Genomic DNA, 12,902 nt, shown 5'->3' with positions numbered 1-12,902 from the left:
TTCTGCCAAAAAAACGATGACATGGTACGACCTCTGAGCTTTTAAAGCCTGTTTTAGAGGCCCAGAGCCCATTCCTGCCGGCCTTCTTCAGGCTCAACTCCAACTGAATGGAGCGGGAATTCTGCCCAAGTAAGGGCTGCAAGATCAGGTCTCCAGAGACTACAACTTCCCTGTAAGGAGCTTTTACATATATCCCAATTCAACAAGCACTACTGGATGTAATGCTCTCCAGGGGTCTGACTGCTGGAAGGGGTAGGGGTGCTGTCAAACACCACCCACAACCCAAGCTCCACCTACTCATGACACACCAAATATGAGATGCCACTGTAGAGAATTTCATAAGATGGCTGACCCATATTATCCTTGCAGGTTTTGGGGGGATCCTCACAACATCATTAATCTGCATGTTGTTTAGATAGTAAGCTCTTTGGCGATTGAAGCCCAAACATTTGGTGCTATGTAAAATTATAATGCCTGGCATCCAGGCTCTAGCATAACCTGTAATGCTGCTTCAGAAAGCAGCAAAAGAATAAACAAACCCCTTAGTAATACATCTAGCCAACTGTACAATGCTTTACATGGAGAACATCTTTCCTGGGATCAGCGGCAAATCATTTTGTGCCCTGAAGCATGAGATTCGTTTGCCTTTATCTTAACATGCAACAATGCTAGTTTTGTTTTTGGCAATAAAATTGCACATTTCCTTTATAAATTCAGCTCTTTGGATCCCCCTGAAGAAACTTGTGGCATAACTTGAAGAAATCAAAACTAGAGGAATGAAACAGTGATGGGAATTAATTATGGTTTCCACCAAAATATCTCAACAACTGTAACGTTCAGACACAAATCTAGACACTGTTCTAGAACAATTCTTTTTCATTAATTCTGGTACGTGCTCCATTATCCGGCCAACACTTCATGTAAGTTTTATTAATTAGTTCCGCTTGAAATGGAACATTTAGCTGCATCACTCAAATTCCAAATATAAAAGAATGCTGAAGACATCGGTTTACTGCAATTAATGAGATTTAGTGCCAGAACATGTGAGATGCTGGATTTTTTCCTCTTGTATTAAAGACTACTTGGTTATTTCTAGAGACACTTTGTCTAGAATCACAAGACGAGGAATTAGTCTTCCTTAATGGAGAGTCATCCACTGATTAGAGCTAAGGACTGAATCATTTACGTAGCCCCTCCTGAGGTGGGACACAAGCCTTCTCCTCTGGTGTCTTTTACTTGGAGTGGCTTCTCTCTTCTCCTCAGAGGGGGTGGCTTCCCATGTTCTTTGTTGCTATGTCTGGTGCCTCCACCCAAAGTGAACCCCTGATGTGGCCTGAGACACATGGAGTGCAGTTCCTTGGGAAAACACTGTTACTCTTAACAAGGCATATAACCCACAGAGAGCAATTTACATTAATCCAAATGCCAATAAATGAAACAGGGCATTTATTGGGGACTGGTAAAAAAGGCTCTAGGGAATGAAAGGCTTAAGAGCAACTAAAAGGCTAGAACATCATCAGTATAACAAATTATCCAGCTACCAACATTCACAATCCTGTCCAAGACCCCACCTCCTTCCCTGACTCCTTCCCAGACAGAATGGAATGCTGGGATAAGCCCAGAGATGGGTGTAGCAGCACTGCAAAAATTGGCTGATTTAAGAAAAACACAAGGGGACCACTTAGTTTTTTGCCCCTGGGTGGGGGAGGAGGGCAGGCAGGGTCCTCTCCTCACTCCCTGGTCCACAGTCTACAAGTTAGGTCTGTGTGTCAATATTCAAGAATAGTGGGAATACACAAGTCAGAAGCCAAGCTTTCCAAAAGTGCGTCGTGATTTTAGATGACCATTGTATATTGGCCTGGTTATCAGAGGGAGAGTGCTCAGCACTTCCTGATCCGCAGGGCTCTTTAAGGTGTCTCCAGTTGGCTGCCCAAAAGCACCAGCTACTTTTGAAAATCTTGATCCAGACACTAACGACAGTCACATGTTGTCGCTTGTGTGCAGCAACACTCATTTTATTACAAAGTTTATTTATGTAGTCTTGAGCATATTCTCACACACTGCAAAAAAACAACAGCAGTGTTTTACCATCTTTTGCGGGGAGCTTAGAGTATATATTCTGCGATTTCAACTCTGGAACACAGTGAAGAGGTGAAAGACATTACTAGGGAAGAGCAGCTTGCTGTCTGCCATCTACCTCTACAGGTGGCCACGTCACCTCTTCTTATAACTAGTCCTGACTGTTGCTTTCTTTTCAGAGGAGACGGTACCAAAACTTCTCTCACTGAATGAGCCTGCTTAAACCTCTGAGGAGCATGCCAGCCGTTGTTGGTATACCTTCTTTGTTTAAAATTAGCAGAGACTTGCGGATCATGTCATGATCTTGAAAATAGGTGCCCATATCCTGGTTGTCCCTGTCAGCTAGATTTTCACCCCAAAGCCTTGAAACAAGATAGCAAAGTATTACTATTATACCTAAACAGAATAGGGAAATTGTTTGCAGACTAGCATTAGGGTTTTAACCTAATAGATTATTTAGGTGACAGGTTTATTTGAGGGGGAAGGGAAGGGAGGATATGCATATACCGAGAACATTCTCCCAGATATTTGACCTGAATTTGCTCTCCTTACTCAGATAAGATTCCCATTCACTTCAATGGTCTTAATCAGGCATTGTCTTGAGTTACAAAACTGCAGCAGGCCAAATACATCCCTCCTATAAACCTTTACGGAAGAGCCCTATAGAATGTAATAGAGATTAAAGACTTTATTTAAACCCTATTACTTTCAGTGGGCTATGGATCAGGCCCTAAACTAATAAGTTATACAGGTACTGTTCTAAAAACCTATAGAACAGGGGTCAGCAACCTTTAAGAAGTGGTGTGCAGAGTCTTCATTTATTCACTCTAATTTAAAGTTTCGTGTGCCAGTAATACATTTTAACATTTTTAGAAGGTCTCTTTCTATAAGTCTATAATATATAACTAAACTATTGTGGTATGCAAAGTAAATAAGATTTTTAAAATGTTTAAGAAGCTTCATTTAAAATTAAATTAAAATGCAGATCCCCTGGGACCGGTGGCCAGGGCCCAGGCAGTATGAGTGCCACTGAAAATCAGCTCGCATGCTGCCTTTGGCACACATGATGTAGGTTCCCTACCCCTGCTATAGAACCTTCATTGGGGATAGGACTTTTCCAGAAGTGTTTGCTTTAATAGGCTTACACTAGAGATTAATTTTGACAGATTTAATCCCATCTCACATGCTCTTCTGCCATGGAAGATGGAGGGCAGGAGTGACAAGAGACGCTGCTTGTGGATATTAAAAGATCTTCTTTGGGGGCTGTCTGGTGAGAATGAAAACTCCTCCGAGGAGAGTGAATATCCATGATCCTCAGCTAATACATCTGTAAAAATTGACAAGTACTGTAGTTGCTGCAGGGCACAATAAATATCCCTCATGTTTACTGTCAAACGAGACTGCAGGATACTAAATAATGTGGTCATATTAACAACTTGATTTTTCTACCCTTCTCATGCTTGTTGATCTGCAGTGGTGGCATGCAGCCATTCCATGCTGTAGGTGAAGTCTTGTAAGACCAGTTGTGGTTCTAGAGGGCATTATTTCCATGAGAAACAGTGATTATAGCTATGGCAAGACAGCAAAATACAATAAAATAAATCAATTGAGGTAATGTAGAGGTGGTTGCAGTTTTCACCATGAATTGTGTGTATTCACTTGAAGTTTTAAGTAAATATTTGGCCAATCCTGAGCTGCTTTCATGACTGACTTCTACTAGTGTTCAAGCAAGAGAGTGGAAGAAAGCAAATTTCAAAGCTGCATTATTATTAAAACCTTCAATGAAGATTAAGGGCTCATTCTCTTGGCACGACACAACACTTACATATAAGAAGAGACAGCCTTTCCACTGAAAAGCCCTCTGAAAAAAATGATAGGCAACTGGTGGAAAAGGATGTCTTGTGATCCTCATTTTTACAGATAGGCACAAGGAAATTAAGTGCCTTGCCCAAGAACACACAGGCAGACTGTGGAAGAGCTGTGAATTGCACCCCCAAATCCTAGTCTAACGCCTTACCCACAACACCATCTCTCCTACATGAGTAGCTAGAGTTACTGGAGGATTAAAGGTGGAGATAACCATGTTAGAGTATGCACACATGGTCCTAGGGAACCCAGACATTTTAAACATGAAGCTTAGATGGCCAGGCAATTGCATCTGGGATGACAGAGATTTAAGGAAGTTATCTGAAGAAGAGATGGGGAAGCAAGAGATGTTGGAATGAAATGTTTGAATTACATTCTAGTAGGAGTTGGTAATTGCAAAGCCTGAGATCTCAACAGGGATTGGTGAGGGGGAATAAGTGGACAAACTTGCCCTTCATAAGCACCTCATGTGCTGAGAAATTCACCCCTGTGCAGAGCCAGCACAAGGAAACTCCCACTTATGTCCAGTTTCAGGGCTTAAATTGCTTAGAGGCCTTGTGTGGCCCACTGAACAAGGTGCATTTCATATACATAGGTGAACATGGTGCAGATAGAGCAGTCTAGTGGTAGAGCTTATGGAATGTTTTGAAAATTAAGCACCACTAGAGGCCAGTGGAAGCTAAAAAATGTGTGGCGGATGCCAAGTAGGGCAACAATTTCACTAAATAGTATTGAATAAAAATTGTTTCATGAAATTCACATAGAAAGATTCAGGAGGGAGAGAGAGAGAGAGAGAACACAGACATGTTCCAGTAAGACGTGCTTTTTGTCTAGAGCAGGAAAAAAATGAACTGAAAAAAAGATTCAAGTGATAGAAGGCTGAGATTTGTTAAACTGAGAGTTTGCTAAGCAGCTATCTTTCAATTAATAGACATTTGTTGCCAAGGAGATGAAAAACCCAAATTCCACCAAACAGACAGACAGCAGTGGCAACTATTGCATTCAGTATTTAAAGAAAGCACGATGGGACAACATGTTGAAACACAACTGTTATGACTTCTAAAGAAAATTAATCAAATAGCAAAAGCTTTGACAGCTGTTTTGCTGATTTCATTTATATCTCATCTGTAATATTTATCTACTATTATAGGTGCATTTCCAAGATAGTTAGTTAATAAGACATATACCTGTCATTGCAATGATAAAAATGCAGCAGGGGCTATTATGTACCTCCCTAATGGCTGACCAGCTCTACCATTCTCAGTAGATAATCGAAAGAGAGAGACACAAAAAGCTAACTGAGCAGAATTCCCTTTTCTTGTAATACTAGATACAATTAGCTGCTATAAAATCTCCTTTTGACCTAGATTTGTTTGTGCGTGTGTGTGTGTGTGTAAGCTTTATTTATGCCCTCAACAAGACTCCATACAGTACATAAAAGTCTCAGTTGCAGATCTGATTTTCAAAGAATACAGAAGTTGAAACATCACATTCAAAGAAGCACTCATCCCGCAAAGCTAATTTTCAGCCTGCAGGTAGTCCCAGTTGTAACCAGTGTGACTACTGATGTGATTAAGGTTAAGCACATGCATAAGTCTTTGCAAAGTTTCAGATTTCTAGACTCATTTTTGCAGATGTAAATCTATGATGGCAAAATAAATAAATACCACACTACCAATTAATTGCAGGCTTATATTATACCATTTAGACATCTAAGTACACTTGCGAATCAAGTATTTAGGCAGGGATGAAAGTAATATTAAATTCTTACCAGTAGTGGGGCTCCCAGAAGGGGCGGGGCCTTGGGCGGAAAGGGCAGGGTTGTGGGGGTTAGCCTCCCTCAGCCAGCTCATCTGCGCTACCTGGCCCACACTGCCCGGGGCTCCAGCTGCTGCCATGGTAGCAGCAGTGGTGGCCGGGAACCTGGGGCCCTTTTAAATCACCAGCCCCAGGGCAGCACTTTAACATCAGCTGAGTATGGGCCAGTACCAGCTTCTTACCAGTATGCCGTACCGGCCCGCTTTCACCCCTGTATTTAGGTGTCCAAGCTATGACCAAAATAGTGAAATTCACATTGCATTACACTGGAACACAGTATATAATGTGCTTTCATATTTGTGCGTTAAGAAAGATGAGAAGTTTATTTATATGACTTATTTAATTATGGGATTAATCAGGATCTGTACAGGTTCAAATAATCCAGGAAGAGGGGCAGATTCCAATTTCCTTATTCATGAATAGCACATTGACGTTAATGGAGTCATGGAGTAAATTTCTACTCAGCATAACAAAGGGTTTTAAATTCTGGCACATAGTAACTAGTCGGAAAGTACAGTGCTACCAAAAGCATGACTTTCCTGTTCTAGTTACCCCCATGTTTTTGGCTGACCTACCATATTACATTTGAGTCATCACTATGAAGACAGTCCTGGTTCTTACTGGAACTTCTAATGCCTATATTCACTTATTAGACAGGAATGGTGAGTGAGGCAATGCCTTTTATTGGACCAACTTCTGTTGGTGAAAGAGACAACTTTTTGAGCTTCCACAGAACTCTTCTACAGGTTTCACTTTTTGTAATTTGGACATTAATTATTTGTATTGCCGTAGTACCTTGGATCCTTATCATGGAACACGATCCCGCTGTGCTCGGAGTAGTACAAACAGAGAACAAAAAGAGCTGCCTGAAAAAGCTTACTGTCTGACCACAAACAAACAATATCCTAATTCCACCTCTAATATTGCTGCTTCTGATCACATTTCTTGCATTTGTTTGGCACCTAGTTCTGAAAACAGCTTACTAATAGGAGGTGTCCCAATTGAAGTTCAATAGGATTTCACAGGATGATCAGTCGTAAGTGTTTGTAGGATTAAGTCTTTGATTTGGGAAGTTGGTTGGGAATATTGAAACCAATACTTTCTCCCTTTGGCAAGGGAAAGTTTATGTAAAAATATTTACTCTATATCATAACTCTTATGGCACCTTTCACACCCAGAGATCTTCACCCCAGTGAAACAGTCAGTCATATTTAAAGTTATAACAATAACCACCATCCCATCCAGTACACTGAGTGGTTTTACAAGACAGTAAAATGATCATAAAGATTAAAAGGCTTGCCTAGAGTTCTATAGCGAATCAGTGGGCAACCTGGGAAGAACAACCCAGGAGTCCTGATCCTGATGCTCTGCTTTATCCAGTAGACAGTAAGGCTAACATCTACACACAGGTGTGTGTGTGTGTGTGTTTTTTAACAGATACAACTTTTTCAGTTAGTGTGATTTTTCTAGAGTTGCCTGATTTTTTAGGGATTTATATTATGTTACATTACATTATGTTTGTCATAGACCAGTTGATCTGAGCAGAAGATAATAAGATTCTTGTGCCAGAATCAGGAGATACAGAGTCTTGCAAGAACCCTAGGGGTGTACAGCAGGAGCACTCATGCTGAGAACAAAATACAGCCTTAGTGACTTTTATTAAAATAAGTGGAAAAGTTATCCAAGCTCCAAACCACAGAATCAAAAGAAAATAATACAGTTCTGGGGGTATCATTCTCTATAAAATCTTAGCACACTCACACTCTTCCTTGGGGTCCTGGTGATAAGAAACAAAGGGCCACCCTCATCTCTGGCATGCTAAATTAATCCGATGGTCCAGTTTCCTCAATGCTTGAGATTGATGATGAATAATAGAGCTGAAAGGTCAAATGCTAAATAACTAAGTAGGAAAAGATAAAAGCTGGAAAACCTTGAAAAAGCTAGAGAGAACTGCCTCCACATGGCAAGTTTGCCCTGTTATAGAGTCTGAGCACTATCCTGAATATTCATCTCAGTGCCCAAACTTTCATACCCAAATCTAATTTCCTCATAATATTAGAGAGCCCTTACTCTATAGACCAGCATATTCACACTTGTTAATATTCATACATATTAATAACCTATTGGGGGCATGGATCAGCGTTCATATCACACTGCCCGTCAGTACCCAACCCAAGCTGCAGAAGCTAATGATCCAAACTGTGGACCAAATTTGGTGATGAATCCTGGTCACGTGCCACCTGAGGCACATTACGCATATACTAAGATTAACAACAACATATTCGTACGTTAATAACAATTAGCTCCTTCTTGAAACCTGTTACTTCTGGCCTGAACCAGTTTCTGGTTGTTACTTTCATGTTCTTGTGGTGTGCATTGCGGTTACTGTTAGGATCCAAATTTCTTAGGTAAACACTTTCAGTTCCCACAATGTAAAAGGGAAACTGGTAGGCCATTTACCTATGCCAAAGGTCACAAACATGCTTAAGCTAAATTGCTTTAGCTAAGGAGACAGGAGTGTGTAGGTTGCTTGCATTACAGCCAAACATAAGAAAATAATCTAATACAGAAATATAAGCCAAATATAGTTAAAAACAAATCAGTAAGTAAAGGCACAATATAACGAAGCAAGCCAGCAGTCTAGCCCTGTGGGCTACGCTACCAAAATAGTTACACTGGTTCAACTCCCACTGTAGATGTAGTTATACATATGTACATTTGCCTATAGCAAAATAATTGGATCCACACTACAATGGTGTTGAATCACTGGTATAGTTAAGCAGGACAACTTGTGTGTATAGACAAGCCCCAAGTACACCACTCCAGAGCATTCAGCATTTTAATAGCAAGACATGAATTATTTACTACTCCTGCTTTTCCCTGGAATACAAAATAAGAGAACCTACTGCACCATTTTGCTTTTTTACAGCTCAACAAAGCTCTTCCGCTCTCAAGAAAGAGGTTAGATATAATAGATACATTGCTGAAGGGTAGACTGTGCCTTGGAGGCATACTCCTTCGTAGAGACAGAAGCAGAATGCTTCCCATTGCATGAGGAAACATGAAAACTTCCGTATCCCTTGATGACAGAACCACAGTGACACCTACTTCATGCCCTTTGGACCACCATGTGCCCCTGAGATGTAACTAGGAAGCAGTCCCTGTGCAAGGACTGCAGTTCTACCTGGTCCCTATGGGGGTCAGATAAGGAAATGAGTGGTTCTTTACTTCCTCTTTCTTTCACTGCTCATCCAAGTACAGAACAGGCAGAAACTAACCCTGAAGTGGCAAAAAATCACGGTGTTTTCATTCTGATTATCACCTTATTGGTTTAGTAGCTCTGTTGGCTCCTGTGTTTGAAACAGTTTGAAATTTTCTGGTGCTTTGGCAGCCCCAGGGTATGATTTTTAACTTGTTCTTAATTGCAAGCCTGTTGACAACAAGCTAATGCGTCTGGGAGGGACGATTCTAAGTCTCAATGTCTGCACGCACTGCAAGCCTAGTTAAAACTCTAAGAGGCACTCATGAAAAAAAGATATAGCACTCCCTTGATTACCAGTCTGGCTCAATTAAAAATAATCTCCCTTGACGCTTGCTTTAGTTAGTGCAGAGTAACCAGGAATAATAGATGGAGAACAAACTGGGAACCTACCACGGTGAAAACTGCAGGGCCCTATTTTATTAAAAACAGATAAAAAGTAAACTTCAAGTCAAAAGGGCAAACTCCTCATCTACTGACAAATGCAGTTAGCGGATGACATTGCAGTGATCGGATGGCAGCTATGCTGCTTTGCATACTGAATGGCATTGGAAAGATGAGTCAAGAAAGAGAGAAAATATCTAGCAAACTTTGCAGCCACACAGCAAGCCGGCCTGCTAATAGGATTTTAAATGGTAGATTACATGGGTTCCTGTTTCCACTCCCACATGGACGTCACCTAGGGCAAATATTATCCTTACAGTGGATTCCATGGCAGTGAGGCTGGTGTGGTTTCACTGCACCAGGGACTAGATTCTTCGGGAACTGTGAAGGGAATGCACACTTTACAATGGCATAGAACTTAGCACCACAGGCCTCCCCTGTGCCCCACTATGCAGGGGAGAGTGTGTGTAAATCCAAGGTGGGTTCAATTGTGCAAGGCCCACTTCTTGCACTGAACATTGACAGTTCCTTCTGAAGCCAATGAAAGCTGTGGGTACTCAACACCTTTGCAAAATCATGTCCGTGGTGCCTCAGAATAGGGGATGCTAAAATCTTAGAGGCCATTTTTGAAAAATTGGTACTGTATGATCATAAGAAGTGAATATTAAGGGCTTATTCCAAGTGAGTTACCAGACTGAAGAAGGCCTCTACCCCTTGGATGATGATAATCTAGCAAATAGCCATTACCCATAGTTGTCAAGGGTAAATACAAGCTGGAGTTTTATGCTGCCCCTCAAAATGGATTCTGCTCTTTATTTTTAAAGCAGGGGATATCTGTAAAAGGGTCAGTTTCAATGACTTGACACTATGGAACATCAGGGTACTGACCAGAAGCAGCAGAAGGAGAAAGAAATACATGGGTTAAAACTGAATTAAACTGTATTAATATTAGTTAAAACTCCCAAGGTAACTTCCATTACTGCATATACATCATAATAGTTCTCAACTTTACTAAGTCTAGTGAGAACGGTGAATGTAACATTTATATTGTTGCAGATCCCAATCTCTGTGATCTTTTTGTGTGTGTATTATCCACAAGGGAGAATTGTATAATGATCCTCATTCCCCACCCCTCAAAAAAACATTTCTCAGATCCAGATGGTACTTGAGGAGTTTGATGAGAGGAATGACCTGCTTCTGAGCAGCTATGTCAGAGGACATGTTCTGGATAGCGGTCTCAGTGGAACTGAAAATGAGGCAGATGTTTTCTATTATTGCCTGCTATGGAGGTGCTAGCATTTCTTCCTCAATTACCACATGTTGGAAGCAACAATCATGCATCGCCTTCTCTTCTTCTAATGGGTGCCCAAGCGTGTAATAAGTTGAATTCCATCCTGTTGACAAATCTTATTTTAGTTGTTGGCACAGTAGGGTGTTTCTTTGTTAAGAACTGAACTGAAACATCTGGCATTGGCAGCATGATGGAAATGAGCTCTGTGTTTGGCTGATGCTTCTTCTTTTTCCACCTTAGTCTCTGTGACACTAGATCCAGCCATAATGGCAGACTCAAAAAACAGGAAACGAAACCACAGGTTTTCCCATTTTACCTTAAATAACATTACCTCCGTTGGTGCAGTAGTCCCTACATATAATCACTTTTGAGGACACCTATTATAGAGAATACTGCAAATACTATGCTATCTTCCTCTTTTATCCAAAGCTATTAATTCTTTAAACACAACCATTGTTCATGGAGAATATTCCTACTAATTAGTTTAATCGGCTCTCTTGAATACATTTATAACAACAAAACCAAATGTTGGGCCCAGTTCTGCATTGCCCTCTGCTTGTGAAGTCATTCACTCATACATTCAAAGCAGGTGTATAGCACTATCATTCTTCACTGGTAGCAGGTCCACACACCGTGTTCCAGTGGTGTAAACCACTTCACAATCTGCAGAACAACTAAGAATCAGACCTGTCAGCTTTGGTCCCTAATCCAGTGAGAGGGAAGTCTGCCTTTTCAGTCCCTCTCATAATAGCTTTTACAATACCTCATTATGTAACATACTATATTATTTTTGGCTACACTTGGTGGTTTGGTGTGGAAAGATGCGGGCAGAAATACAATCAGCAGAGACAGACCCTCTTTGAAATCTACCCTTTGGGTTTTTTTTAAACTAATCCATTCATCCCTGTGGTGAAAGGTGTATCACTTCTCCAGAAGCTTTCTGAAGATAGAACACAGAACTCTCAGCTACCTTAGGAATTCTGAGATACATTATATGTCTATTTTGCAATGAATTGCAGGCATAGGGACTTAGATTGTAAGCTGTTGGAGGCAGAGACTGCCTTTATTTTTACAGTGCGAAGTGCATCAGTGTGTAACAAATGATAAATAATACAGTGTTGATGCACTGGATGTCACTAAATATTAATGATAGTTTGATATAGTTGAAATGCATTGGACAAGATGCATCCCTGAGGTAACTGTTCTTACCCAAAGGAGTTTAATCAAGGATAGATTTGGGACATTGATCTTAAGTTTCATTTGAGTTCCTCTTTTATATGTTTCTATGTTTTTTAATGTGGCTGTTCTTCATCACCTGACATACGACAGTCAAAGTAGGTTTTTCCATGCTGGTCTAATGAAACTGGTAACTAGCTTGTACATTTGGAGAAAGCAGCTGATGACAAAGTCCATTAAATAAACTACTACTAAGATCTTATCTAGAAGCTGTGGGGCATTTTAAATCCTGTTGGCTTACAAGGCAAAGCAATTTTAACAATTTACATTCCAATGCATTGGTCACCAGAAAGATATGGCAGAATTTGCTTGGCATTACTCCTTTCCATAGTAGGCCACTGCAGACTCCACCTACCGGTCACAAAACCACCCCTCATGCTTCCATGAATTTATCTATTGGTGGATGAATGCAAGGCTGCCACTATTCAGAGGCAGTGGAAACTCTGTGTTGCTCACGGGTTATTGTCTGGATCACAGTAATTAAGTTACTACAAAAATTATTCTATACCGATCACTGTGGTACCCGGGTGGCCTTACATAAACTAACACTGCCCCACATCCTCTTGACATAGAGACAACACACATCCAACTTGGGGGAAAATCCCCAATAAAAAGGAATGAGAAATGGAAGAGTAGCATCTTACACCACACCCCTAATCAGATACAGGCTCAGATGGAACAACTATTAAAGTGAACTCCAGAGACCCCGAGTTCATCCCTGGGGAATTAACAGCAGAAACGTTCTAACAAATCACAACCGGTGCAATGGAGCATGGGATTGAGGAGAGGTGGTTTCTGAGTCTGCCAGATTCTAAACTCTCAGGACTTTATGGTTAATCACCCAGAAACAAACTGCCAGCCCATGGAAAGCTGTAGCGTGCTTACATCATTTTGCCCACGGCACTTTAAATGCAGACAGATGCATTGTGTATTTAGCTGTAGTTTCTCAATGGGCTTCACAGGTAGCCC

This window comes from Gopherus evgoodei, chromosome 15 (genome assembly GCF_007399415.2).
Source record: "Gopherus evgoodei ecotype Sinaloan lineage chromosome 15, rGopEvg1_v1.p, whole genome shotgun sequence".
NCBI classification, from domain to species: domain Eukaryota; kingdom Metazoa; phylum Chordata; order Testudines; family Testudinidae; genus Gopherus; species Gopherus evgoodei.
The sequence above is the reverse complement of the archived record's forward strand: the minus strand, read 5'-3'. Positions refer to the sequence as shown.